The sequence below is a fragment of the Peromyscus leucopus genome, chromosome 10 (assembly GCF_004664715.2).
Source record: "Peromyscus leucopus breed LL Stock chromosome 10, UCI_PerLeu_2.1, whole genome shotgun sequence".
Lineage (NCBI taxonomy): Eukaryota > Metazoa > Chordata > Mammalia > Rodentia > Cricetidae > Peromyscus > Peromyscus leucopus.
In genome coordinates, this window is record NC_051071.1 from 36,713,327 (window position 1) to 36,740,464 (window position 27,138).

Genomic DNA, 27,138 nt, shown 5'->3' on the forward strand with positions numbered 1-27,138 from the left:
AAGTTGCACCCACATTTGTAAAAGAAACATTACTAAAGCATAAATTGTACATCAAACCCCACACAGTAGCAGTTTTATATTTCAACACCCCACTCTCACTACTGGATAGATCTGCCAGACTAAAACTTAACAGAGAAATAAGGGACCTCACAGTAGTTATGACTCAAATGAACTTAATAGATATCTACAGAACATCCCACCCTAACATAAAAGATTATACCTTCTTCTCAGAACCCCATGGAACCTTTTCTAAAATTGACCAAATGCTCAGTCACAAAACAAATCTCAATAGATACAAAAAATTGGAATAACCTCCTGTATTTTATTAGACCACCATGTCTTAAAGTTAGATTTCAACAACAACAAAAATTACAGAAAGCCTACAATCTAATGGAAACTGAATAATCTCCAAATGAATTACTAATGGGTCAAGGAAGAAATAAAGAAAGAAATTGAAGATTTCCTAGAATTCAATGAAAATGAAAGTACAACATACCCAAACTTATGGGACACTATGAAAACAGTGCTAAGAGGAAAACTCATAGCACTAAATGCCCAAATAAGGAAGATGGAGAACTCTCACACTAATGACTTAACAGCATAACTGAAAGCTCTAGAACAAAAAGAAGCATATTCACCCAGGAGGAATAGACAATAGAAAATAAGATGAGAGCAAATAATCAAATTGAGACTGAAGTCAATAAAATAGAAACAAAGAGAACAACACAAAGAAACAATGAAACAAAGAGCTGGTTCTTTGAAGAAATCAACAAGATAGATAAGCCCTCATCCAAATTAACCAAAAGGAAGAGAGAGAGCATCCAAATTAACAAAATTAGAAATGAAAAGGAAAACATAACAACAGACAATGAGGAAATCAGAGACTCATCAGGTCATGCTTCAAAAACCTGTACTCCATAAAATTTGAAAATTTGAAAGAAATGGACAATTTTCAGAGTAGATACCACATACCAAAGTTAAATCAAGACCAGATAAACAATTTAAATATTAACAATAACCACTAGGGAAATAGAAGCCATCATTAAAAGTCTCACAACCAAAAAAATAAAATAAATAAAAAATAAAAAGCAGGATCAGATGGTTTCAGTGCAGAATTCTTCCAGATTTTCAAAGAATAACTAATTCCAATACTCTTCAAATTGTTCCACATAATAGAAACATAAGGTACATTACCAAGCTCTTTTTATGAGGCTGCAGTTACCCTGATACCCAAACCACACAAAGATGCAACGAAGAAAGAGAATTACAGACCAATCTCCCTCATGAACATTGATGTAAAAATACTCAATAAAATATTGGCAAACTGAATCCAAAAACACATCAAAAATATTATCCACCATGACCAAGTAGACTTCACCCCAGAGATGCAAAGATGGTTCAACATACAAAAATCCAATGTAATACACCATATAAACAAACTGAAATAAAAATACCACATGATCATCTCATTAGATACTGAAAAAGCCTTTGACAAAATCTAACACTCCTTCATCACAAAGGTCTTGGAGAGATAAGGAATACAAGGAACATAACTAAACATAATAAGGCAATTTACTGCAAGCCAGCAGCCAACATCAAATTAAATGGAGAGAAACTCAAAGTGATTCCATTAAAATCAGAAACAAGACAAGGCTGTCCACTCTCCCCACACTTATTCAATATAGTACTTGAAGTTCTAGCTAGAGAAATAAGACAGAAAGGATAAGGGATAGAAATTGGAAAAGAAGAAGTCAAACATTCACTGTTTGCAGATGATATGATAGTATACATAAGTGACCCCAAAAATTCTACCAGGGAACTCCTACAGCTAATAAACTCCTTCATTAATATGGCAGGATACAAGTTGACTCAAAAAAAAAAAACAGTAGCCCTCCTATATACAAATTACAAAAGTGCTGAGAAAGAAATCAGAGAAACATCACCCTTTACAACAGCCACAAATAATATAAAATACCTTGGGGTAACTCTACCTAAAAAAGAGAAGAACTTGTATGATAAGAACTTTAAGTCCCTGAAGAAAGAAATTGAAAAGATATCAGAAAATGGAAAGATCTTCCATGCTCATGGATAGGTATAATTAACATAGTAAAAATGGCAATCTTACCAAAAGCAATCTACAGATTCAATGCAATCCCCATCAAAATCTTAACACAATTCTTCACAGACTTGGAAAGAACAATACTCAACTTCATATGGAAAAACAAAAAACCCAGGATAGCTAAAAGAATCCTGTACAATAAAGCAACCTCTGGAGACATCACCATCCCTGACCGTAAGCTCTACTATAGATCCATAGCAATAAAAACAGCTTGGTACTGGCATAAAAACTGACATGTGGACCAATGAAATCAAATTGAAGACCCTGACATTAATCCACACACTTATGAACATATGATTTTCGACAAAGAAGCCAAAACGGTACCATGGAAAAAAGAAAGCATCTTCAACAAATGGTGCTGGCATAACTGATGTCAACATGTAGAAGGTTGCAAATAAATATATATCTGTCACCATGCACAAAACTCAAATACAAGTGGATCAACATAAATCCAGTTACAATGAACTTGATAGAAGAGAAAGTAGGAAGTAGTCTTGAGCATATTGCCACAGGATACCATTTCCTAAATATAACACCAGTAGCACAGACACTAAGAGCAACAATTAATAAATGGAACCTCTTGAAAATGAGAAGCTTTTGTAGGGCAAAGGACACAGTCAAAAAGACAAAACAACAGCCTACAGAATGGGAAAAGATCTTCACCAACCCCACATTTGACAGAGGGCTGATCTCTAAAATATACAAAGAACTCAAGAAACTAGATATCAAAATATCTAACAATCCAATTTAAAAAAAATGGGCTACAGAGCTAAACAGCGAATTCTCAATGGAAGATTCTCAGATGGCCGAGAGACATTTGAGGAATTGCTCAACATCCTTAGTCATCAGGGAAATGCAAATCAAAAAGACTCTGAGATACCATTTTACACCTGTCAGAATGGCTAAGATCAAAAATACTGAGGACAGTTTATATTGGAGAGGATGTGGAGCAAGGGGAACACTCCTATATTGTTTGTGGGAATGCAAAATTGTACAGCCACTTTGGAAATCAGTATGGCAGTTTCTCAAAATTGACACAATCAATCTTCCTCAAGACCCAGCTATATCACTCTTGGGCAAATACCCAAGGAATGCTCAATCATGCCACAAGGACACATGCTCAACTATGTCCATAGCAATATTATTCATAATACCCAGAACATGGAAACAACCTAGATGCCCCTCAACTAAAGAATAGATTAAGAAAATGTGGTACAAATACATAATGGACTACTACTCAGCAGAGACAAACAATGACATCATGAAATTTGCAGGCAAATGGATAGAACTAAAAAATATCATCCCAAGTGAGGTAACCCAGACTCAGAAGGACAAACATGGTATGTACTCACTCATATGTGAATACTAGATGTAAAGCAAAGGATAACTAGACTGCAACTCACAGCTCCAGGGAGGCTAGCTAGCAGGGAGGACTGCAGGAAAGATGCATGGATCACCCAGCAAAGAAGAAATAGATGAGATGTACATGAGTGAATTGGGGGTGAGGAGGGATAATTCTGGGCAAGGGATGAGGGATGAGAGCATAGGGGAACAGGAGGTTCGAGCTGGAACAGGGACAGAGTGGGAGAGCAAGGAAAGAGATACCATGATAAATGAAGACATCACCGGAATAGGGAGAAACAGGGTGCTAGGGAATTTCTCAGGAATCCACAAGGATGACCCCACCATAGACTACTGGCAATAGTTGAGAGGGTGCCTGAGCAGGCCTACTCTGGTGATCAGATGCCTGAATACCCTAACTGTCATCATAGAGCCCTTGTCCAAAGACTGATGGAAGCAGATGCAGAGATCCATGGCCGGGCACCAGGCCGAGCTCTAGGAGTCCAATCGATAAGAGAGAGGAGGAATCCTATGAGCAAGGGAAATAGAGATCATGATGCAAATTATTGGAAACCCATGAACTGTGGAGCTGAGGAACCCCCATGGTACTGAACTAGGCCCTGTGGATAGATGAGAGTCATTTAGCTTGAACTGTTTCACTTACCCCCATGCAGTGAGATCAGGGCTCATCCCTGGTGCATGAGCTGGCTTTTTGGAACCTAGTGCCATTAGGAGATGATTATTATCCTTTTAAAGGAAATCCTAGTGGGCTCTCTTGATTTATTTCTTTTCCAAAAAAAAAAAAGAAAGAAAATAGTAGTCAAACACCCAGAAAGGGTTCCTCACCAGAATCCAATATGGTTCTCTGTGACCTTGGACTTTCCAAAATTGATAAATGAACTTCTGTTTACTATACTTTGTTAGTACAAATCAAACTGACTTACCCACTCAGTATTTGCTCTTTGAGAATAATACACTATTTTTTCTCTTCTTATTGAGCTGCTAAACCCTCATATAGGGCCCCTCCTAATAACCTAATACAATTCTAATAAGTATCCTAAAAGCTTGGCTATACATACTACCATGCCCAATGTCCCTTCACCCCAGGGTTGAGGTTTCATCACACGAATTTGAGGAAATCATAAACATTCAATCCTTAACAAAATAGCTCTCATCAGAACCAGGTGTAGAGTCAAGTTCTCTCTGGTAAACTACAATAGGTTTTGCTCAGAAAAGCAAGAAATAAGGAAACAGAGGAATAGCTCTCTGATTATTACAATGATCAATCAGATGACCACAGGAAAGATGGGTGGGTCAGTGATTGGTTATTCTAGAACAGAGTACCCCAGGACATAGCCACTTGAAGAACTAAGAGCATCGTTGATATTTAAGTTACTTTGGGTGGCAATTTTGAGGAATTCTCATTTCTGAGTTTGTCTAGGGCTGAACAAGGTGTAGAAGTTTCACCGCTTCTCCATGTGGACCTCTCTCAAACCTGCTTGAGTGTCCCTAGTACATGGTGCCTGGCTTCCTCCAAATAAAGTTCTATAAGACATTACATGGAAATCTGACTTTCAAGGCTTATCCTTGAAAGCCATTGACACCACCCCTGAGATATTCCATAAGTTGCAGATTCAATTCTGATTCATCTTCAAAGGAGACCACACACTCACATGAATACCAAAGGCAAGAGTCCCTGGAGCCAGCTTGAGGCTCGAACCCTATAAACACTGTCTAAGACCAGTGTTGGCAATGGTGTGGGAAATGAAAAAAGAAGAACAGAACTAACCCAGGACCAAACACTAAGTAGACATGTGCCTGGTATCTCTCTATATGACAAAGCTCCGTACCACTACTACATACACTGAATCCTTTTGTTGTTCTTAACTACTCAAGTATTTTCTTTCACAACAGAATATGTGCCACATAATATCTAATGTTTTCACCTTCAAAGTTAGAAACACTCCAAAATGTATAATAGTTTAGTAAACTTTGACATTAATGATGTCAATACAGAACATATAAACACTGATCAAAAATCCTATGGAGCTTATCATATGACAGGAATTTGACCCAAAAACCAAATATAACCAGAAAAAAAATAGCTGAACTCTGATAAGTTGTTGAAAGCTACTGTAGGAGAAGATAGAATAATAATAGGGAAGAAACTATTTAGAGAAAGGTGGTTCAGTGCAGAGGTGAGGTCTGAGCTAGTGAGATGAGATGGTGGACAGTTGGGTTAGCCAAGAAAAAAGAAACACCCCAAAGATCCCAGTGTTGAGAAAATTCTGTGAGCAACAGAAAGTCCATGGGGAAGCTGGGACGTAGTTAGGATAACGGGGAAGTCGTAGTCCTATCAGAAAGATTCAATTAGAGAAAGAATTTGAATTATTTTTCAAAATCTAAGAATTTATTGAATGCTCTTGAATGTTAACTAAAGGCATACTCTGTCCCACTGATGTTCCTATTTTCAAGGGGACTTACTATGCATCCACTTCCCCTTCTTGACCAGTTTCTACCATACGTTCATTTACCTCCTTCCTACCAATCATCCCACAGTTCCCCAAGCCCAATCCAGTAAAACCCTATCTCTACCTATTGGCAATAATAATTCTGTGATCACAATTTACAGTCTGACTTTACTTCTGGGATGATTTCAAGCTGATACAGAATGAAGTTGCTCTTTATTTTCAGAAAAGAAGAGCTAGACCTGGTGTTACATACAGTGTTTCCTGGTCCTCCATAGAGACCTACATATCTGAACACCACATGTGGTTCATAGGTCACTAAAATGAAATCTTCTCCCTTTCTTCTATCCCAGACTTTATCTGATTCTGGAGTTACTTCCCACATAATTTGTTCAAAAGGTTAATATGCTAGAATAGGATTCTGAAATATTTTTAAATAATGAGATAATAAATATGCTCAGACTTGGGACCATATGGTTTCTTTTGGAGTTACTCAATCATGTCCCAATAGCCAGAGACAACAAATTAATGAATCAGGAGTTGCAATTCAACAAACTTTTATTTATGGACATCAACATTCATATTTAAAGTAACCTTCCTTTTATTGTGTCAGAAAATCTTCATTTGATTTTTTCAAGTATTTAAAAATATTTTTAAAATCATTTTATCTCATATATCACAGAAAAGCCAATACTTCTTCAGCCTTTGTTTAATGATTCATGGGCAAGACAATTGATATAGAAAATAAAAAACAACTTTAGTTCTCTATTCTGAATGAAACATCAATCGTGGTAGAGACCTAAAAATAGGATCAAATGATGGTAAGTACAGTGATAGCAACATTGCCAAGGAGCCAGAGGGTAGGTTAGAAAAAGGAATCTGTCTAAATTGTTTGGGTGGGAGCTCCACCTCAACCCCTGGCACCATGGCATCCCTATACCCAAAGAGTCTGGAATGTTTGGAAGGAGTCTGGTAGAGGATCCACCTCAACTCCCCTCCCCATCTCTTTCCCTAAACCCACCCCTTCAAAGCCCGCCAAACACAGCTCCTCTCCCAGAGAGGCTCAAGACCACTCCCACAGGGTATATAAGCAGCATCCCCCAAAACAGACACGTGGTTCTTCTGGTCTAGTATCCCGTCTCCTTTCTGTGGCCTGGGAATCACCCAGGAGCGCTTTGCCCATTTAACCTAGGCTTTCCAATTTGGTCTGATTCAGTTTGCTGCATCAGCAGAGAGACATTCAGGAGGGCTAAAACATCATAAATGAGTGGCACCTTACAGTCATTCCATTGAATCATGCTGGGATAGTATGATTTCTGGTTAGTATTAAAAAAACAATATCTCAAGGACCCTTACTAAGGACTCAGTAAATACAAATGGACATGTGGGACACTAGCCATAAGCAGGTGCTTGTTTTTAAAGGCAGATAGCATCCTGTTAGGCCCTCTCCGTTCAGATGTAAGTTTTTCAAATGATTTTTTTTTTCTGGATACCTCGAGTCATTGATGGGTAAAGTTTTGCCCTCAGGGAAACTTTCCTGTTGCCTCAGTACAACCACCACAGAAAGCCACAACCAATCAAAATGCAGAGTTCTAGAGACTAGTACCATTGGATACATTTACCAAACACTACTGCACCTAAAGCTCAGGAAATCCTGAAGAAAATGAGGAAAGATTGTGAGAGCTAGAGAATAATGGAGCTTGCTGTGAGATATTCTCTCCTCGTAATATCAGAAACAACACCCATAAAGTCTCACCAATATGCTTGCAAGGGTTACAGCTCCAGAGGGTAAGGTATTCTGACTTTACAGGAAGTCAGGCTATACCTGCGAGTGTTACAGCTCTGGAGATAAAGGTATCCTAACTTGTCAGAAAGTCAGGCTATACCTGAAGATGGGGTCTATTGGGAGATGGTCTCCCCACAGGATGTTGCACAAGATGTTGCAATCCTGCTCTTCTTCAAGAGAGAGCTGTTATAGTTGAGCTCGGCTCTGCCCCACTATGGGAGTTCCCCAGCAAAGTATCCATTTCTTCTCAGCTCCAGACCAAAATGTTACTTCTGCTTCACTCTGCCAAGTCAATCTGCTCAGTCTCAGGCAAAAAGTTGCTACTTCTGCTTGTCTCCTTTAAGGGAGTTTCCCAGCAGATGTATCAGTTGCTTCTTCCGCTCTGATCCCCTATGGGAGCTTCCCAGCAGGGATTCTGCTCCGTACCAGCAAAAGAAGAGCTTCACCCACAACTCTTTCAAGAGATTTATTTGGGAAGGAAGAACCCAGGACAAGTAGCTGCCTCTGCCGGGGTAGAGGAGGACAGCTGCCAACTGAACAGGCAGAGGAGTTTATATAAGGCTTCTTAGGGGTGGAGCATTTCCAGGGAGAACATTTTCAGGGAGGGAACTGGTCCGATTTCAATCCCCTTGAACTTCGACAAGTTCATATTGGCTAGATTTCATGCTCGGGGATTGGTTGGTTTTCCTGCTTAGAGATTGGTTGGTTTCATGTTCAGGTGATCAGGGACAGATTTGGCTCTGGTTTTTCATGCCTGGGTGGGAGAGGTAGGGGTGGGGGAGGAGGTGGGGGGAGGTGGGGGTGGGAGATACGGAAGGGGGTGGGAGGTGGGGGGTGGAGTGGGGGGGTGTTTCTTTTACTGGCCCTTTTTTAGCCGTTTGGCTGTAGGTTCAGGGCCAGGGTGTGTTTCTTTCACTGCCTCTGGTTACAGAGCCAAAGTGTGTTTCCTTGGCTCTGGTTTCTGGGTTAGTGTGTGTTTCTTTGGTTCTGGTTTCAGGGACAAAGCCTTTCTTTCACTGGCTCTGGGTTCAGGGCCAGGATGTGTTTCTTTGGCTGGCCCTCTTACCCCTCAATGATTGCTGAAACTTCCAAACATAAGTTGAACAAGAATGTTCCCAATGGATAAGCTAAGCTAGACAGTAAAAAAGCCCATCAAGCCTCAACCCTCACAACAAACTGCAGGCAATCAAGGAAAGCTGGGAACAGAAGTGGTTTTCCCCAAGGAAGAGCACATCAATTGGTTGTCCAGTGGCAAATGCTCAGCTCCAAAAATTTACATAGAAGTAAACGTACACAGACTATGCACAGAGCAGGTTGTGTTTAAGAATGTGTATGTAGCCGCCAGGGCACCGGGTCAGCGGGCTGTTGTCTGTACTGCGGTCCCACCCTGTGTGCCGGCCTTTGCAAAATGGGGTCCCAGGGGATGTGCTGCTTTCCAGCACGAACGGCCCCGCTTCTTTGCCATTCTTGGACTGTTTTGCGCCGGCCAGGGCATCTTCTGGACCTCTCTGGCTGTTGCAGCCTTGTCCGGACCTCTGATCCGGGTTCCTGCGGAGGCTCCAAACCGGGGCTACATGGACCTGTGCTCCGCACTCTGGCGCTCCGGGCTAGTTGTTGGTTGCGGCACGATGGGAGCCTTGGTCCTTGGTGCTGGTCTTCTCTACTCTCTCCGATCTGTGCGGTCAGTCATGCTCCTTGCAGGAGGGCAGCAGGTGACGCTTACCACTTATGCCCCCTTTGGCTTGGGAACCCGTTTCACAGTTCCTTTGAACTAGGTTTCCTGCATGGCCCACAGAGCTGAAGTTCTTGCTATGTTGCCTCTGAAGATCAAAGGCCGACCCTTTTACTTCCTTTTGGACAAAGCTGGACATTTCCCCAACACTCAACTCTTGGATAACACTGTGGGTGCCTATCGGAGCCTGTGAAATGTCACTTGCCCTCTTAGATGAGGATGCAAACCCAGGGATGAAGAGACAACCTAGAGCAATGAAAAGCACCCCCCCCTTCCAGGATTCACCAATAGCCAATAAATCTGTGTTCTAAAGGGGAAAAAAAAAGAATGTGTATGTATATATACACACATATATACATGCAACAACAATTAGTGAAATACAGGGCCATTAGTTTGAAGGAGACTTGGGAGTGATACATGAGAGAGTTTGTAGTGAGGAAAGGGAATGGAGAAATGACATAATTATTTTATAATCATAATTTTTTTACAAAAAAAATAAGTATCTCCTTTGTGCTTTAGCTGTCTGGGTTCCCTATACTTTCCTCATCAAACTTTGTATTTTTCTTATCTTTCTGATTCATGCTCTTCTCTCTCACCATAAACCTGGCGAAGAGTTGTGAGCAGTGTCCTCATGACAGCCTGAATGATATGCTCCCTTGGAATTCCCTCCACCAAATAACCAAGCCCATTACTCTTTAATTGAGCCTAACTCCCATTTTCAGGATAGCAGCAAAATGTAGCCAGATGATTTGCAGAATGCAAACTAGATGGCCTCTAGCCCATTTCCTGATCGAGTTTCATTCCACATCTGAAACCTCATGTGTGTGGTCTTTATTGTCTACATTTCTATCAGCATGCTTATGTTTTGAACTCTCACCAGAATGGCTTCCTAAGCTCTACTTACAGGATTCTAGGGCTTGTCTATCTCACAGTATACAACTTTTGTACATTTCTCCAACAACCCCATTCTAAATCCTATGGACAACATGGCCAGCAACAACTCCACTTCTGTTACCAATCATCTGTGTTAGTGCCCTTACTACATTTCTGTAATAAAATACCTGATAAGTAACAACCTACAAGAGAAAGGATTTATTTTGACTAATGGCTTATTTTAACTATGGTACAAATTCATCATGGTAGAAAATATGGTTATGGGAAATGCTCAAGGATGTATGGTGGCCAGAGTATTAAGCTATTTGTTCCTAACTCCACAGTGTGGGAAGCAAAGAGATGACAGCAGGGACCCAAGAATTATGTACACCCAAGGACCTGCCTGCAGTGGCCTACTTCCTTCATGTAGGCTCCACCTCCTGCACAGTCCACAACCTCTCTAACAGTATCACCAGCTGGGGAGCAAGTATTCAAATACATGAGCCCTTGGGGACTGTGTTACATCTAACCATAGCAGGAGCCAAGCAACTATGAGCTAAAATCCTTAACGAATGAGCCTAAAATAACTAACTTTTCCCCCTCTAAGTTGTTGATCTTCTCACATATTTTGCCAGTAGTGGAAAATAGAGTCTTAGTAGTGTGGAAACTTGAGTTTAATTATAGTATCTATGTGATGGGGTTATTACAAGAGTAGAGTGGGTTATCTATGGAGAATACTTAACACAGTATGTGCCAAGTAATTAGGAGTCTTTAATGTCTGCTATTATTAGCTATTACTGTATATTATAGTAGAAAGCACATAGAGGTTAAAGATGAATATATCTGTCTTTAATAATCAGCACATTTAATATCGCCACATGATCTTTTTAACTGTTACCATGAAATGCTATTGATTACACTAAAATTAATTTTTTCAAACTAAAAAAAATGATATAGTGATAGTGCTTGCTTCAGAGGAATTAACACGTTGAATTTACTTATTCCATGCTCATTTGCTGAGCATGAACTCTGCTAGTTATTGTGATGCATTCTGGAGACACTAAAATGAGCAGTACCCAGAGACCAAAGGTGAAGGATCAAATTAACAAAGGCATGTACAGTAGCTAGTACACTGTGCCTGTTCCATAGAAAGTCTGCATGCAGGGCTGACATTCTGTCCCTGATTCGGGTCCCCTGTGCACCAACAATCAGGCAGGTGACATCAAACTCACTTTCAGTGACTGGAGGAAAATTTTGTTGGGTGGTAAAGAACACTGATTAGGATGTCATCAACCAAGTTCAGGCTGTAACATCTCATTTACTGACTGTATAGCTTTGTTAGTATCAATGCCCAGTTGCTAAACTTGTAACAGGGATTCAGATATATGCAGTTTATTTAGGGACTAATCTCCAAAGGCATGTGAGGGATTAGGGAAAAAAGATGAAGCATGGAAAAAGAATAATGAAAGATAGTATTAGTCTGCTTTTCTTTTTTTTATTATTATTTTATTTTATTTTACAATACTATTCAGTTCTACATAACAGCCACAGATTCCCTTGTTCTCCCCCTTCCTGTCCCCCTCCCCTTCCCCCCAGCCCACTCCCCATTCCCACCTCCTCCCGAGCAAGGCCTCCCCTGAGGACTGAGATCGACCTGATAGACTCAGTCTAGGCAGGTCCAGTCCCCTCCTCCCAGATTGAGCTTTTGTTGGCATAAACACTGACCAAAAGTAACTTGAGAGAGGAAAAGTATATTTGGCTTAACTTTTACAGTCCATCATCAAAGAAAGTCAAAGCAAGAACTCAGTAGGAACCTAGAAGAAACAACAGAGGCAGAGACCAAAGAAGAATGCTGCTTAATGGCTTGTCTCCTGTGGCTTGTTCAGCTACTTTTCTTATACAGCCTACACTCACCTGCAAAGGGATAATATCACCCACAGTGGGTTAGGTCCTCCTACATCATCTGTCAGTCAAGAAAAAAACCCACAGGCACGCAAACAGGCCAATTTGATAAAGGTATCTGTTGAGGTATCCCCTTTGCACATGATACTAATATAAGTTAAGTAGAAAAAACTAACCAAAACAAATTTATATTAACAATAAGTCTCCTACTGTAGTTCATCACTAAGAATATTCTTAACCTAAAATGATTAGAGCTAACTCTGGTATCATTAATACCATAAGCTCTAGTACCATAAATAACATTCTTCATGAATGGACCTCCCTCTCAAGAGGAGACATTGAGGAACTGATGAACCCAGAAGCCAGTAAGGTTAAGTCTGTAGATGGGGTTCTGATATATCCCTTATGGGGATGCAAATTCTTTAAGTCTATTTTTGCATCTTACAAACTTGAGTGAAAAATTACCTACTTGTATTATTTATTTCCCTCTGCTCTTGCATCATGTAATTCCTAGTGAAACCTATTTTCTTTTCTTACTTATAAAAGAGAACTAGTATCTTGATTCACTGCTATATTTTTAAACTTTCCTGGGGTTTAACATGTCATACTGCTATGTTCTTGCCCACAGGATACACTGGAAGTGCTATGGGCTTCTAGAACTTGGAAATAAGATGTGATTCATTTTTTGTGACACTTTGTATCCCAATCTGGATGGCTAAAACCAAAAGATGACACAACCACAGAAATCAGGTTCACAGGAAAACCTACATAGCACAACCTGAGTCTTCCTCCTATTGTCCATGTAGAGCAGTGATGACCGAGCCAGCCTGGATCCTAGCATCAAGGCTGCCACAGGAGAGATGCGCATGTTCTGGTACTACGACATGACAATTTACATTCTTTCTGACCTTTTCTTTCACTCTCACTGTACTCTATGAGTGGCTATAGATGGTGAGAGTGACTACCTGCATAAAGTACTTAAAACAACGTTTATTACCTGATAAAAATTTGATAATAATTCACCATTGTTATTATTGGTGCTTCATTAGGTCTAATCTTCTAAGTATTATCTGATCAGAATCCCAAATACAGATAGATGCATTTCTGTAAAATTACAAGAAGGTAATCATGAATACACAAAAGACTAAGCAACTATTTAATATAACCATAGTGTTGACCTTGGCTTGGGATGTGCTTTGTATTATGCTCTGCACTGGGAGATTCATCCATATTATTTTATGCATTCTTACCGAATTATTATGACATTAACATTTGAATCTATGTTTTACTTTTGAAACATATTCATGAAAAGCTAAAGCATCAGTCTTAAAGGCAATCATCATTTAGAATGAATGAGAGCAAAGAAACCCCCATCATGTTTCTCATTAAACTTCCAGATACTTGGAAATGTAGACAACTTTAACAGGGCACAGTGAATCACAAAGGTGCAGGGAGTCATCTGAGGAAATGTTAAGTAACATGCAACATTTTAATTCCGCTCTGTCTGGCTCCTCCACAGCTTGCTCTTAAGGGATTCTAATCATTAATCACCCAAAGACTTTGTGTCTGTGCTTAGCCTGCCTTTTCTGGGAAAGTGCTATATCTTGAATGTTAAGGCTGCTCTAATGATCCCCATGTGAGAGTAGGATACAGATTTTGCCATTACCCAAACAGACAGCATTTCTAAGTCTGCAAAAGGACAGTAGTAGCTTTCTCTCCTGGGTGATGGTTTTACTAAGTATGCATGCAAACATGATAAACACTTTATTCAGAGAACGTTTCTGTAAGATCACTTTACAGACTCTCTTTTTGTTAAATAATTACTAAAGAAGTAGAAAGCCAGCTTCCAACTCTGTGGGATAAATTCCCTGACATGCAGAAATAGCTTGTATTTTCCCAGAGAAAAACAGTAAGGCCCCATGGGTAGGCTACCTTCACTCTGCCTGTACCACCATTAACCATCCATGTCCCTCAGTCCTCCAATGCTCTTCTTCCTTCCCTTGGATTGAGACCAGAAGAAATGGAACGGCAAGCAAAGGCAGCAATCCTTTCAGGCTGTAGTTTCCTTAGCTTCCAGAAAGAAAGAAAAAAGTTGAGGTTTTATTTGGAGAATACAAAGGAATGTCCAGATGACACATAAGGGCCTGTCATGACCAATTTCCCCATAGTGGCCATAAAAAGAACTCCTTCCTTAATTGACTGAAGTTTAGTCTTCCTCCTTTGAGCTGTATTCTCAACTACACTGGATATAAATGTGCTGTGACCATTTTCATGCCCATTCTGCTAAGGCAGTTCATGAAGAATGCACTTCACCTTCCATAGACTATCAACCTTTTCCTTACCATTGATTTCTAATCAAGAATTCCCTTGCCTCTACTCTGAATACTCAACAGCTGCTCCTTGGTTAATTGCATCCCACTTCCTACCTGGGCCTGATGGCTATAATTTTCTTTCCTGGCTGTATCTAGAATCAAGTTCAAGTCCTCCCCTTAATTACAAAAGTCTTGGCTGTCATTCTAATTTTTGAATGGACTCCTTTTTTGTTGTTCTTGAGATATACTCAGTGAATTTTTTTCCTTTTTTCCAGTCTTAGCAACAGGTTTCAAAATGTTTGTGGTTTTTGTTACTATAGTGGGCTGTGAGTTTCATGTGAATGGTGCACACTCATGTGAACACTCTTGTGTCCAGGTGTCTGAAAAGCTAGAGAAGATGATTGGAGCTCACTTATTCTCTTTTGCTGGATATCTCTTTCTTTAGACAAGTTGCTCACTTCAGATCAACTAACATTTCATTATCTGTAAGACTGAGTAAAAATAGGCTGCCTATTGTCAAGGCAGAGTGACATAAAGTTAACATTCAGAAAGAACAAAATCTAGAAAGATAAACTATGCTTCTACTGTAGAAAAATACTCAGATGATAATGAGACATCTTGTGAATTTCTCACAATATATGAAATGAAAAATGAGACAACAGACTAGCATAAATAGTTTTACCTTAAGTATTAACTATAATTTGTAAATAAAAGGCAAATGGGGAAATAATTAAAAAAATTATTTAGCTGAGGAGACTTTTTAAATAGTATGCATGTATTTCCTATATTTTGTTCATTGAGCACTGAGGAGTGTACACTCTTGCAAAATTAAAAATAAATGAATGTAATATGAACTGATACCTCTATTTAGACGTGTTTGAGAGTGTTTTCTACAAACATCAGGGTCTAAAGAATCTGGTTACATTATGGAATTGGTTTTGCAGGATCTCTGCATTTCTCCCTAGAACATCTTCCATTCTTTCTCTCTTCTCTTGCCCTCCTTGTTTTTGTCCCTCTTTTGTAACTTCCCCTAAAAACAAAGCCAGTTTTCCCCTGTCTGGTGATTGCTTTCCATTACAGCATGTACCTTTCTGTGGCTCATTTTCTAAGTAGTTTTCTTTCTTTTTAAAGATGAATTCTTCCAAGTTTTCTATATAACATACATAACAAGCTAACAAAAGAATATGGCAGCTACATTAATGCATTTAATACCTGCCTTATTGCAATTTTATGTGTGATCAATAAAGGGAATATTGCGTGTGAATGTATCATGCAAATTACCAGAGCAGTAAAATTAATAATTTCTCAAGTTTTTTTAGTTATCAGTTTTAAGTATCTGTCATACTGTATTAGTTGAGTAATAACTGAAAGTTGATTTGTCCTTTTCCTGACCAATAACACAAGCTCCAAGGGGATCAAGTATCTTCTTATGTGATGTGCTTAATGATTGCTGCAATGTAGATGTTCTTAGTATTTTTCAATATTGTCTTTGCTTAACTGAACATAGGTCAGGTTTCTGATACTCCTTCTGATTCCTTTCGGATTTCAGTTATAGTAAAAACCCATAAAAGGAACGCTGGACCCTCCATATCTAAGTAGCATCTGTATCCCATCATATTCTTTAACCAGGGCCAAACCCACATCATGTCTTCAGCAAAGATTTTCTTAGGTTAATTTACTGAATCCTTCTCTTGATGTTTCCTCCTTGTAAATTTCCACCCACCACCCCCATACTGATTTTTTTATTATGAGTTCTTTACTTTGCCATGATGGATTCAAGCTCTCTTACTCAGTAAAAGGCCCAGTTGAAGTGATTGCTGTACCTATGACAGAAGGTTTGTAAACTCTTCCCTAAATATTTCATCTTTAGCAATAGGAATTTACATTTTTTGTCTTTAACAATAGGAATGAAAAAATGGAAATTTAATCAGAGTACCGGCTCTTTCAATAGAAAATAGATATGCAACCATAGGATTCCAACTTCCTTTTCTAAGATGATGAAATGGACTGAGTTTCTCAAGCTCATTTTCCCATTTGCAAACTAAAAAAAGAATATGGCAGCTACCTTAAAGTCAATGTGAGATTATTGATTCAGACACCTTAAGTGCTTAGAATAGTTCCTGGCAACTGAGAAAATACTCTTAAGTGTACTCTATTTATTATGATTACATTTAAGAGGCCATACTTACCCAAAGAAAATATGCAGAAACCCAGAGATGCAGAGACAGGTGCAGATATGCTCAGCATCTGACTTCCATTCTCAGCCTAGAAGGTTTTCTCAGTATTTAAGCACCTATAAGGGAACTATAAGAATAATCTATAATGTCTAGGAGTTTCTGCCATTCTATACTCCCCAGTTTTGTTCATAGTCAGTATCATCTCACTCTAGAAGACAAATACATAGAGGCAAGTTTTGCATCCCATTTGTATTTGTTTTATCAAAAAGTGTTGAGCTAATTGATCCAGAGAGTGTCTCACCCCAAGACCCCATATACAGTGAAGACAACTCACTTTATAATCCATATTCCTGTCTAGAAGCTTTATGTATGAATAGGAGTCATCTGCATACAAAAACCAGAAGAATGATTATTATTACTTGTACCTGTTCTGGCAGACTAAGATGATGCAATCATTGGGATTAGTATCAAATCACCAGTGCTACCTATGTTTATTTAAGTATATTATAGTGGTAATAGTAATCTCAAATCAATATTTATATATATAGATGAATTTCTAAATGGTCTTATTAAATAAAATAAAACATGGAGCCAAATATAGGGGTGAAAGCCTTAGAGAGGTCAGGGAAATAGGAGAGCCACTAGCCAACCTTACCTCACCAACACTGCAGCTTCCAAATGGGAGCTACTTCCTGTCTACCCACACCTTTATTTGCCTTGCTTTTCTTCCCTCTCATTGGCTCTTAGCCCAGCTACCTCAATTCCTTGTCACTGCCTGTCTGTACAGACCTCCAGGTCTCTATGGTTGGTATTGGAATTAAAGGCAGGTGTCACCACACCTGGCTCTGTTCCTTAGTGTGGCCTTGAACACAGAGACCCTGCCTGATAAGTGATCGGGTTAAGGGCATGTGCTGCCTGACTTTGTTTACTTAAAATGGCTGGCCCCTTTTCCCCTGATCTCCAGGCAAGCTTTATTTATCAAAGCACAAATAAAATATCACCACATTTCAGCCCAAATAAAATATCACCACATATATGCATTTCTATGTGTTGTTTCATTTAATCTTCATAATAACCCAGTGGATCATTATGAATCCCCTACATTGTAGAAAGAACACAAACTGTGCAGATAACAATACTCAATATCAAGAAGACAGTGGTAGTAGATTGTGTCTCCCTAGCCTATAATTACAATCACAGGAGTATTTTATGTTTCTGGGCATCACAGGCACCAACGCTAGCATGCACACTTGCACACACACATTCTTTAAATTAAAAATAATTTAAAAATAATTAAGCTTTGATTTCTAAAATGATTGTAGGATGGAAGCAAGTTATCAAATAATATCTACAACTACAAACAGAAAGACATTGCTAATGTTCATGTCATACTCAGGTAGAAAATAGTACCAATGACCTTTCATTATACTTCAATATATAGCAAATAGAGGCCACACTTTGAATTTTGAGTTTCTTTCATTTTCTATGACTATGATAGATATGTGGTACTCTTTAAGGATGCTCAGCAGAAACAATGCTAGCAGATCACAATAAGCCACAGTATTGTAGAGGGAATAATGACTGCTCAAAATTTGGATGTGCTGTTAAGCAAGGATACCTAGTAGGGAAGTTGTGTGATAAGAATTTGGTTTAAGATAGTTACATGGTCTGATGGGTGGAGAACACACAGAGAGGCATTACTGTAATCTGTTGTGCAGTTGCTAGAAACAAGCAAGATGTCTAAAGTTCCCTGAAATATGCTAGCCCCAAGCTGTAACCTCAATAAAATGTTGCTATTTGATATGATTCGATAGCAAGATAAGGGAATAAAAGGTTTTAGTCAAAGCTAAGGTCAGAATATTTAATAATGTGATGTCTGAAAATCTTAAAAATGGCAAAGAGGTTGACACTACATTGTAAACAATCTAGTGACCACAGCAGTGGAAAAATGATCACAGAGCCCATCCAATAACAATAAAGAAGGAAATGGAACAGTTGTGCAGAGAAACCAGAATGACTGATATTGAAACTTGGGAGAAATTTTACAAGAGGAAGAATAGTTTAAGAAGTATACCACATATAAAACCCAGCCTTCAAATGATTAACACATTTTCTAGAATCATCTGTCATAATTTCCCAAAAGGGCCTACTATCAAAACCAAACTCAGAAAAAAAAAATATCCTACAATAAAACAAAGTAGAAGCAAGTGGCTTTCTGACTTTTAACTTGACCCAGGGACAACATTCAAAGAACCACTGGAATGAATGAGCAGCTGTTTGGTGGCTGGGTATGTGCAAGATAATACAGGAGGAAAGGAAAGAAAACATCTTCAACTCTCAACTATATTTACTTTCATCCCATACATTTGTATCTATATTTATTTAATAGTATATGCATTTTTGTAAGTGTATAGATCAGTTTAAAAACATAAAATCCATACATAGTGGTTGTCTTAAGGTTTCTGTTGCTATGATAAAATACCATGTCCAAAAGCAACGTGGGAAGGAAAGGGCTTATTTTTATTTGACAATTCTCTAATCTCTGAAAGAAGGCATGGTAAGAACTCAAGAAAGGAATCTGGAGCCAGATCCTAAAGCAGAAGCCATAGAGCAATGTTACTTATTAGATTTCTCTTCGTGGTTTGCCTACTTTCTTAAACAATCTACAGCTACCTGCCCAGCACTGCCCATAGTGAGCAAGGCCCTCCCATATCATTAATAAGGACAATATCCCTATGGACTTGTTTACAGGCCAATATATGAAGGCATTTTCTCAATTCAGATTTCCTCTTCCAAGATAGATTTGTATTAAGTTGACAAAAAATTAGCATAATGTTCTATGCCTGTAAATGTATAGAACTTGGGAGACTGTAAGTTCACCGTCATTTTTTAAATTTCTCTTCTGTGTTTCTTGCTCTTGTAAAATGTGTTTACAAAGATATCCTAAGGGAAGTTTTATTCTGAGTCACAGTTCAAGGATACATCCTGCAATGGTAAGAACGTTTTTAGTAAAGCAAGGGCTTGAAAGAACTGATCCACAATCAGGAAGCAGAAACACTGAATGCATGTTCCTGTTCATCTCCCTTCCTCCTTTTAAACAGCCCAGGATCTCAGGAATGGTTTTTCCACCTCAACTAACTTAGGAAAATCCTTCATATGCATGCCATCTCTTAGGTAAGTTCTGTCAAATGGACCATTCAAATTAAACATTTCATTCAGCATGGACTAGATACCATTAAGGGAAGCTTTGTCTAAAAATACGAATAATTAAATATATTCATATCAGTGAAGATGCTATGAATTTTTATTTCATGTATGAGATCAAAACACCTAGTAATAATAACTAAATGATGAAAGCAATCTTTTCTGGTAGCTTTTTTGTCAACTTGACACAAGTTAAAGTTATCTGGGAGGAGGAATCTCAATTGAAAACTGCCTCCATCAGATTTCCTGTAGACAATTTTTAAAGGCATTTTCTTGATTCACAATAGATATGGAAGGGCCCAACCCACTGAGGGTGGTGCCACCAATGGGCAGGTGGTTTAAGTGTATAAGAATGCAAACTGAGCAAGCCAGGAGAAACCAGTATGCAGTGTGGCTCCATGCATTATGCTTCAGTTTCTGCCTCCAGTTTCCAGTCCTGATTTCCCTTCATAAAGGACTGTAAGCTGCAAGGGAAGATAAACCCTTTCTTCCTGTGATGTAGGTGCTTTAGGTCATGGGGTTGTGCCACAGCAATAGAAGGCAAACTAAGACAGAAAAACCAATAGTACCAGGTTCGTGGGGGATTGCTGTGACTTGTCTGTCCATTTGTTTTAGACAAATTATGAAAGGGGTTTAGAATTTGGGGGAAGATAATGCTGAGAGCAGCTGAGGCTTGGCACTGTGAGATGCCTGCCACCAGTGAAGATGCAGCCTCAGTTACAATGGAAACCCAGGATTGAAAGGGCTATGAAGAGAGACTGAAGCTTGGTGCAACTTGGCATGGCTGGAGTTCCTGAAGAAAGGCCGAGTGGCTATGGGTAAATGTGAAATCAGCATTTTGGAGATGCCAGGATTGTGGCACAATCACCAAGGACAGTGGCAACTGTGTAATGGATCCATCTTGAGCCTCCAGGACATGCTGTGTGAGCAGTAGATGGCAAGCCAGAGAAGTGGACCTATCTAGGTTGGAGCCTAGGGAATCACGAGTGGGCCCCAGATGCCCAGCACTGAATTTTTTTACACGGTTGAGTTTAGTTTTTGCTTTGCTTTGATTGTGACTATACCCTGATTATTTCATCTTGAAATAAGAAGGTATTTAACTTTTTTCACTCTTATTGATCCTTCCCATCTCCCCATTACCAGATCCTTCCCATCTCCCCATCCCCCTGCATTTGCCTTCCACCTTTACAACCTCTCCCCAAAACAAAACAAAAACCCCAAACCAAACAAAACTAACAAACAAAACAAAACAAAGGAAAAACAAAAAAGGAGAAGAATCTCATGGAAGCTGTAGTGTGGCCTGGCGAGCCACACAGCTCACCCTGTAGCTGGAGAGTTTCTCTCCAGCCCCCACCAAGCCCCCACAGTCCTGCAGCCCACTTATAAAATAAACACACAGGCACTTATATTATTTATACTGTTTGGCCTAATGGCTCAGGCTTCTAGCTAGCTGTTCTTATATCTTAAATTAACCCATTTCTATAAATCTGTACCTTGCCACATGGCTTGTGGCTTACCAGTATCTTACATGTTGGTACTCATGGCGGCGGCGGCTGGCAGTGTCTCTCTGCCTCAGCCTTCCTGTTCCCACAATTCTCTTCTCTCCTTGTCCTACCCATACCTCCTGCCTGGCTACTGGCCAATCAGTGTTTTGTTTATTAACCAATCAGAGCAACACATTTAACATACAGAATCATCCTCTTGTCCTTTAGTCTTCACTTGCAAGTGTTCATGGCCATGAGTCATTGGTTTGAATGGAGGTCTCTGGCTTCTGCTATAGCATATATAATGGGCTCTCACTGAGGCTCCTCTTGGATATCCTGTTGCCGCCCTGTGTTGAGGAAACCCTGCAGTTTTGGATCTATAGGTTTGTTCCCTTCTCGTCCTTTAACAGTTCTCAGATGAGGTGGATGTTGGGATGGGCCAACATGATCATAGCCCTGGATCTGGACCTAGGTGGTGGCTGGACTGGTCATCCCACCAGCTTTCCCTCATCCTCACCATCCAGTCAAGCTCTTCACCACTGCCTCCACCAGCCCACCCATTGCAGCCTGCAGCAAATGGCATGGCCAGTTCTCCTGATCCAGACCCTTGGATCAGCTTACCCACACTCACACCACCAAGGCCAGTTCTACTGTCTTGCATAGGTGAGTTGAAGTATAGGACCCTCTCTCTTCTTGATCCTTCCAGATTTCTCCTTCTATTTATTCTCTTTGTCTGACAGCTCTTCCTATCCTTTCTCCTGACTTGCTATTGATTGTTCAGCTCTTTATTAGACCATGAGGTGTTTTAAATAGGCACAGTAATACTGCTTCACAGGGTTGAACAAATGCAATATAAAAGAATACAACATATCTTTGCATCATTGAACAAATGTTCCACAGCATAAACAAATGTAACACATCTTAAAAGAATATTATACAACATTAGTGTGCTGCCCAGGTAAGGTGCATGCCCATGCTTAGTAGTGGCCCATCTTTCCTGACTGCAGGAACCAGCTCTCCCACTGGAGTATCCAGCAAGGGGAAGGGCCAGCTATCCCAGGGCCAGTGAGGGATGTGGCCAGCTCAATACAGCACTTGGATTTTGATACTCATGGTTCCTATGACCTCTTGTGGTAACAGGGTCCATGGACATCAACACAGACCCCAGCTGCAGCATGACCATGGACCTAGACATGGTCCTTGACAGCAGCTAAGGCCCAGAGATCACCATGGCCCTGGTGACAGCATAGGCCACTCAGATCAGCATGACTCTGGCAGATGCATGGCCTTTGGACACCAACATGGTCTCAGGTGGCTGACCAGACCATGGGCATTCCCAGAGCCCTCTGTGGTAATAGGAACAATGAATATCACCCCAGACCCTGGTCACTACAGGATCACAGACACAGACATGATCCTAGGCAATGACTTGTGTCCAGATGACATAATGGACCCAGGTAGCTGTACAACTTCCACCACCTTTTGCCATCAGTATGGCTCCAGAAGCAGCAGCATGACCCTCAGATACCAACATGGTCTCAGATGGTTGCCCATACCCCTGGAATCTTCATGGTTGTATAGTGGTATTTGCTGTGCCCATGACCTTGGGCTATATGGCCCAAAGGGGGTTGTGCTAGTGGCCAGTGTACATTATATGTGATGTCTGATAAAGAGCAGGGAGAAGGGGCATGTGACCCTTCTCCAACTCCTTATCAGAGTTCACGTACAATGGCAGGAAATGCTGTGTAGTCCAAGTCATGGGTGGAGTAAGTACCACTACATGGCCCTCTCTAGTAACAGGAACCACAGATATCAACACAGACCCTGGCCTCTGTAGGACCACCAATCCAGACATGCCTTAGGCAGCAGCCTTGGCCAGAACAACACCATGACAGTGAAGGCCACTCAGATCTGCATGGCCCCAGAGCCAGCACAGCCCTTGGACACCAACGTGATCATAGGACGCAGCCCAGACATTGGGCATTCATGTAGCCTTTGGTAGCGACATGAGCCACCAGACATCAATACAGACCATGGTGGATGTAGTAGGTCCATGGACCAAGACATGATTCTAGGCAGTAGCCTTGGATCTGATGTCATCATGGCCCCAGGTGGCAGTGCATGCCACCCAGATTGACATAACTCTTCAGTGGAACATGGCCCTCAGACACCAACATGACACCAGTTTGGTGGATTGGACTACAGACTTCTGCATAGCCCTGAGTAGTAACAGGAGCCACAGATATCAACTCAGTTCCCCTTAGCTGCTTTAGGGCATTAGACCAAGACTTGACCCTTGGCAATAGCCCAGGCCTGGATATTACCTTGGACTTCAATGACAAGCATACCATTCACATCAGTCTGTTCTTCACCACCCTCACCCCTTCAGATTTGCCTCTAACTCTAGCCCATGAACCATTCTACTCCCCCCTCTCTCTTCCACCTCCCCACCCTGAATTGACTCACCATAATGGTGCCCCACCACCCAGGCAGTCTCCTGGTTAACATGGAGTTGTTGCTGGTGTCCTCTCTAGGACCCAGGGCTAGAAAGCCTGGGTGGCTGATGCTTGATTGAGTCCTGCCCACAGCACCCACAAGGCATGGCACTGAGCTTCAACTTGGTTTTTGATTTTACAGGAACACACAGACCTTGGATACTTTAGAGAGACTCAACTTTTAAAGAGGTTTTGGATATTTAAATAGACATCTGGTATTTTTAAAGGCCCAGATTTTTAAAGAGTTTAAATTTGTAAAGACTTTGGAACTTTTAAAGTTATTTATGTTTTGTATAATATTAACATGAGATCTTAGAGATAACAAGAAGGGGAAGGTTATAGTTTAAGGTTAATTAATATATTGGTGTATCAAGTTGACAAAGGGTCAATTTTCCTGGTTAGATTTTTATTTTGTTTTTTTTTGTTGTTGTCAACTTGACATAAGCTAGAATCATGTAGGATGTGGAACCTCAATTGAAAAAATTTCTCCATCAAATTGCCTATAGGCAAGTCTTTAGGGAATTTTTGTGTTTGATGATTGATGTGGAGGGGCCATCCCCTTTTAGGCAATGCCGTCCCTGGTCAGGTGATCTTGGAATATATAAGAAAGCAAACTGAGCAAGACAAGAGGAGTAAGACTGTGAGCAGCATCCATCCATGGCTTCTGCTTTAGTTCTGTCCCCGGGTTCCTGCCTTGAGTTCTTGCCCTGACTTTCCTTCATATAAACTGTGAGGTAAAATAAGTTCTTTCCCTCCCCAAATTGCTCTTGATCATGGCATTTTGTCATAGCAATAGATGGCAAAGTAAAACACAGCTTTAAAAATCAATCAACAAATAAATGAACAAAATTTTCTTTATGTGAATAATGGAACATTATTAATCTTCAAAAAAAATGAAATTCTGTAGTTGGAAGTTTTCCTATGTCCCACCTGGTCCACAGCTGCTCAGACCCAAATAAACACACAGAGGCTTATATTAATTATGAAATGTATGGCCATTAGCTCAGGCTTATTACTGACTAACTCTTATACTTAAATTAACCAATAATTCTTATCTATGTTTAGCCATGTGGCTTGGTACCTTTTCTAAGTTCTGCCTTGTCATCTTGCTTCCTCTGTGTCTGGCTGGTGACTCCTGACTCAGCCTTCCTCTTCCCAGAATTCTCCTTGTCTACTTATTCCACCCATACTTCCTGCCTGGCTACTGGCCAATAAGCATTTTATTTATCAACCAATCAGAGCAACACACATTCACAGCATACGGAACTACATTCCACAGCAGAATTCTGATCCATACTTCCACGAGTTTAAACCTTAAACAAATAATTGAAAGTAAATAGGTCAGACACAGCAGAACCAAGACTTGTATGAAATGAATAGTCAAACTCATACAGTCAAAACAAACAAACCAGGCTTGATATTACCAGGGTATGGGAGGAGGAGTAGGTATTAGAAAATTATTTTCTGGGTTTTGACCATAGTTTTAAGGGGAGATGATTTCAATTCTGGAAATAGCTAAAAATGATATTTGCCCTGCAGTGTGAATGCAGTTAACACTACTGAACTATACATTTAAGGGCAATTACAATGGCAAATTGATGCATAGTTTACCACAATTAATACAATCTAACTTTGAGTGAACCTATACACAGAGACCTATGAACACTGAGTTTCCCTATGTTTGAACTTCTGCTAGAATCACAGAGAGGCACACTACCTAGGCAATGTGCTCAGGCCAAAGCTCACAAGCTTTTCCTTCCTATTTCTTGTTCTGTAACAGCATTGCACTGGGTGGTAACACATCTGGTCTTGCCCTTTTGATCCTTCTGCTGCAGACTACTAAGATCAGGGGTTACAGGTATGCAAAGACCAAACGAACCCTCATGTTCTTGCTTTTTTTTTTTAAATTTTCTTTTGCCTCTTGACAGCACTAGAATGGACAAGTCACCCATATTTGGCAACTCATGTTAAAATATCAGCAATGATGAATAGAGTCATAGTTCTGCTTCCTAGTCTGTAAAGTGGTGATGTCACTGTTGTGTGGCTGTCTGCTTTCCTTTACATAGCAGTTGCTTAGGGTGTTTGCATCATCACTCTACAGCTTTACTGTCTTTTATTCTGGCTAGATTTTAGTTTATTTTTTTGGAAAGAAAAAGCTGCTTTTCCCAGAAGAGCTTTGGCTGCCTGAAATTTGATTGGAGTGATTTCTTTCAGGTGATGAAATCATCGTCCTGTTGAAACTGAGCTCAGATCCTTAATTTGTATATTTTAGATAAAAGAATTCTGTTCAGGGAAAAAGTAAGCATCATGATAAAGGGATAGCCCAAACCCTTCCTCACATGGTGTGAAGTACTCTAATCTACCGGAGGAACTATGGATGAAATGGAAACTCTCCAAATGCTCTGCTGCTCTTACACATCACAGGAGCCACTGCAGTAAGGCGGTGCAGTAAGGAACCTTTCTTGATAAATGTCAAGTGTGAAACTGCATCTTCAGCATGCATCACTTTGTGATTCTGGTTAGGTCAATTTACCCTCAGAGCTCCATTTTCTTATCAACACATGGTGTTTCTCATTTAGAATAAAAGCATATTAAACCATCAGTAAGTATTAGGTAATATTACCAGAGACCTCACATTCCTATGTGCAGTGTTTATGTTGACATGGCTTTTCTTTCTTTCTTTCTTTCTTTCTTTCTTTCTTTCTTTCTTTCTTTCTTTCTTTCTTTCTTTCTTTCTTTCCTTCTTTCCTTCCTTCCTTCCTTCCTTCCTTCCTCCCTCCCTCCCTCCCTCCCTCCTTCCTTCCTTTATTTCTTTTCTTTTTTTCTTTTTTGTCTGCTGCCTCTGCTGCAAGGAAATCCCAAACCCAACAGGAGCATGTACGAACAGCTGAATGTCCTTGATGAGACACGATTCCTTTCTTTATTGGAAACATCTCCCTTTGCTGGTTTTCTACTGAGTCATTAGCCTAAACTACACCCTACACTTCAGAATTCCTGGCCAGCTGGGATGCTCTGTGACCACAGAGACATCTGCTTCTTTTAGTTTCCTCAGTGCCTCTAATTCTAGTCCCAACCACTTATACTATAAAAATAAATGACATGACAAAGAAGTCATCTTCCTGACAAGCACTGGAAGCCGCAGAGTCATGCTGTCTTCCCTTCTAAACCTCACTCCCCAGTTCCCCACTTGCTTCAGGGGGTGACAGTAGTTCAGCTCTGTCTGTGTGAACGTTTGGATCTATTTC

At 40.1% G+C, this 27,138-nt stretch overlaps 1 pseudogene; it reads left to right on the forward strand.

Annotated features, from left to right (window-relative positions):
- The first annotated feature begins 3,563 nt into the window (after positions 1–3,563).
- LOC114690922 lies at positions 3,564–9,639 on the forward strand (annotated as a pseudogene).
- The last annotated feature ends 17,499 nt before the right edge of the window (positions 9,640–27,138 follow it).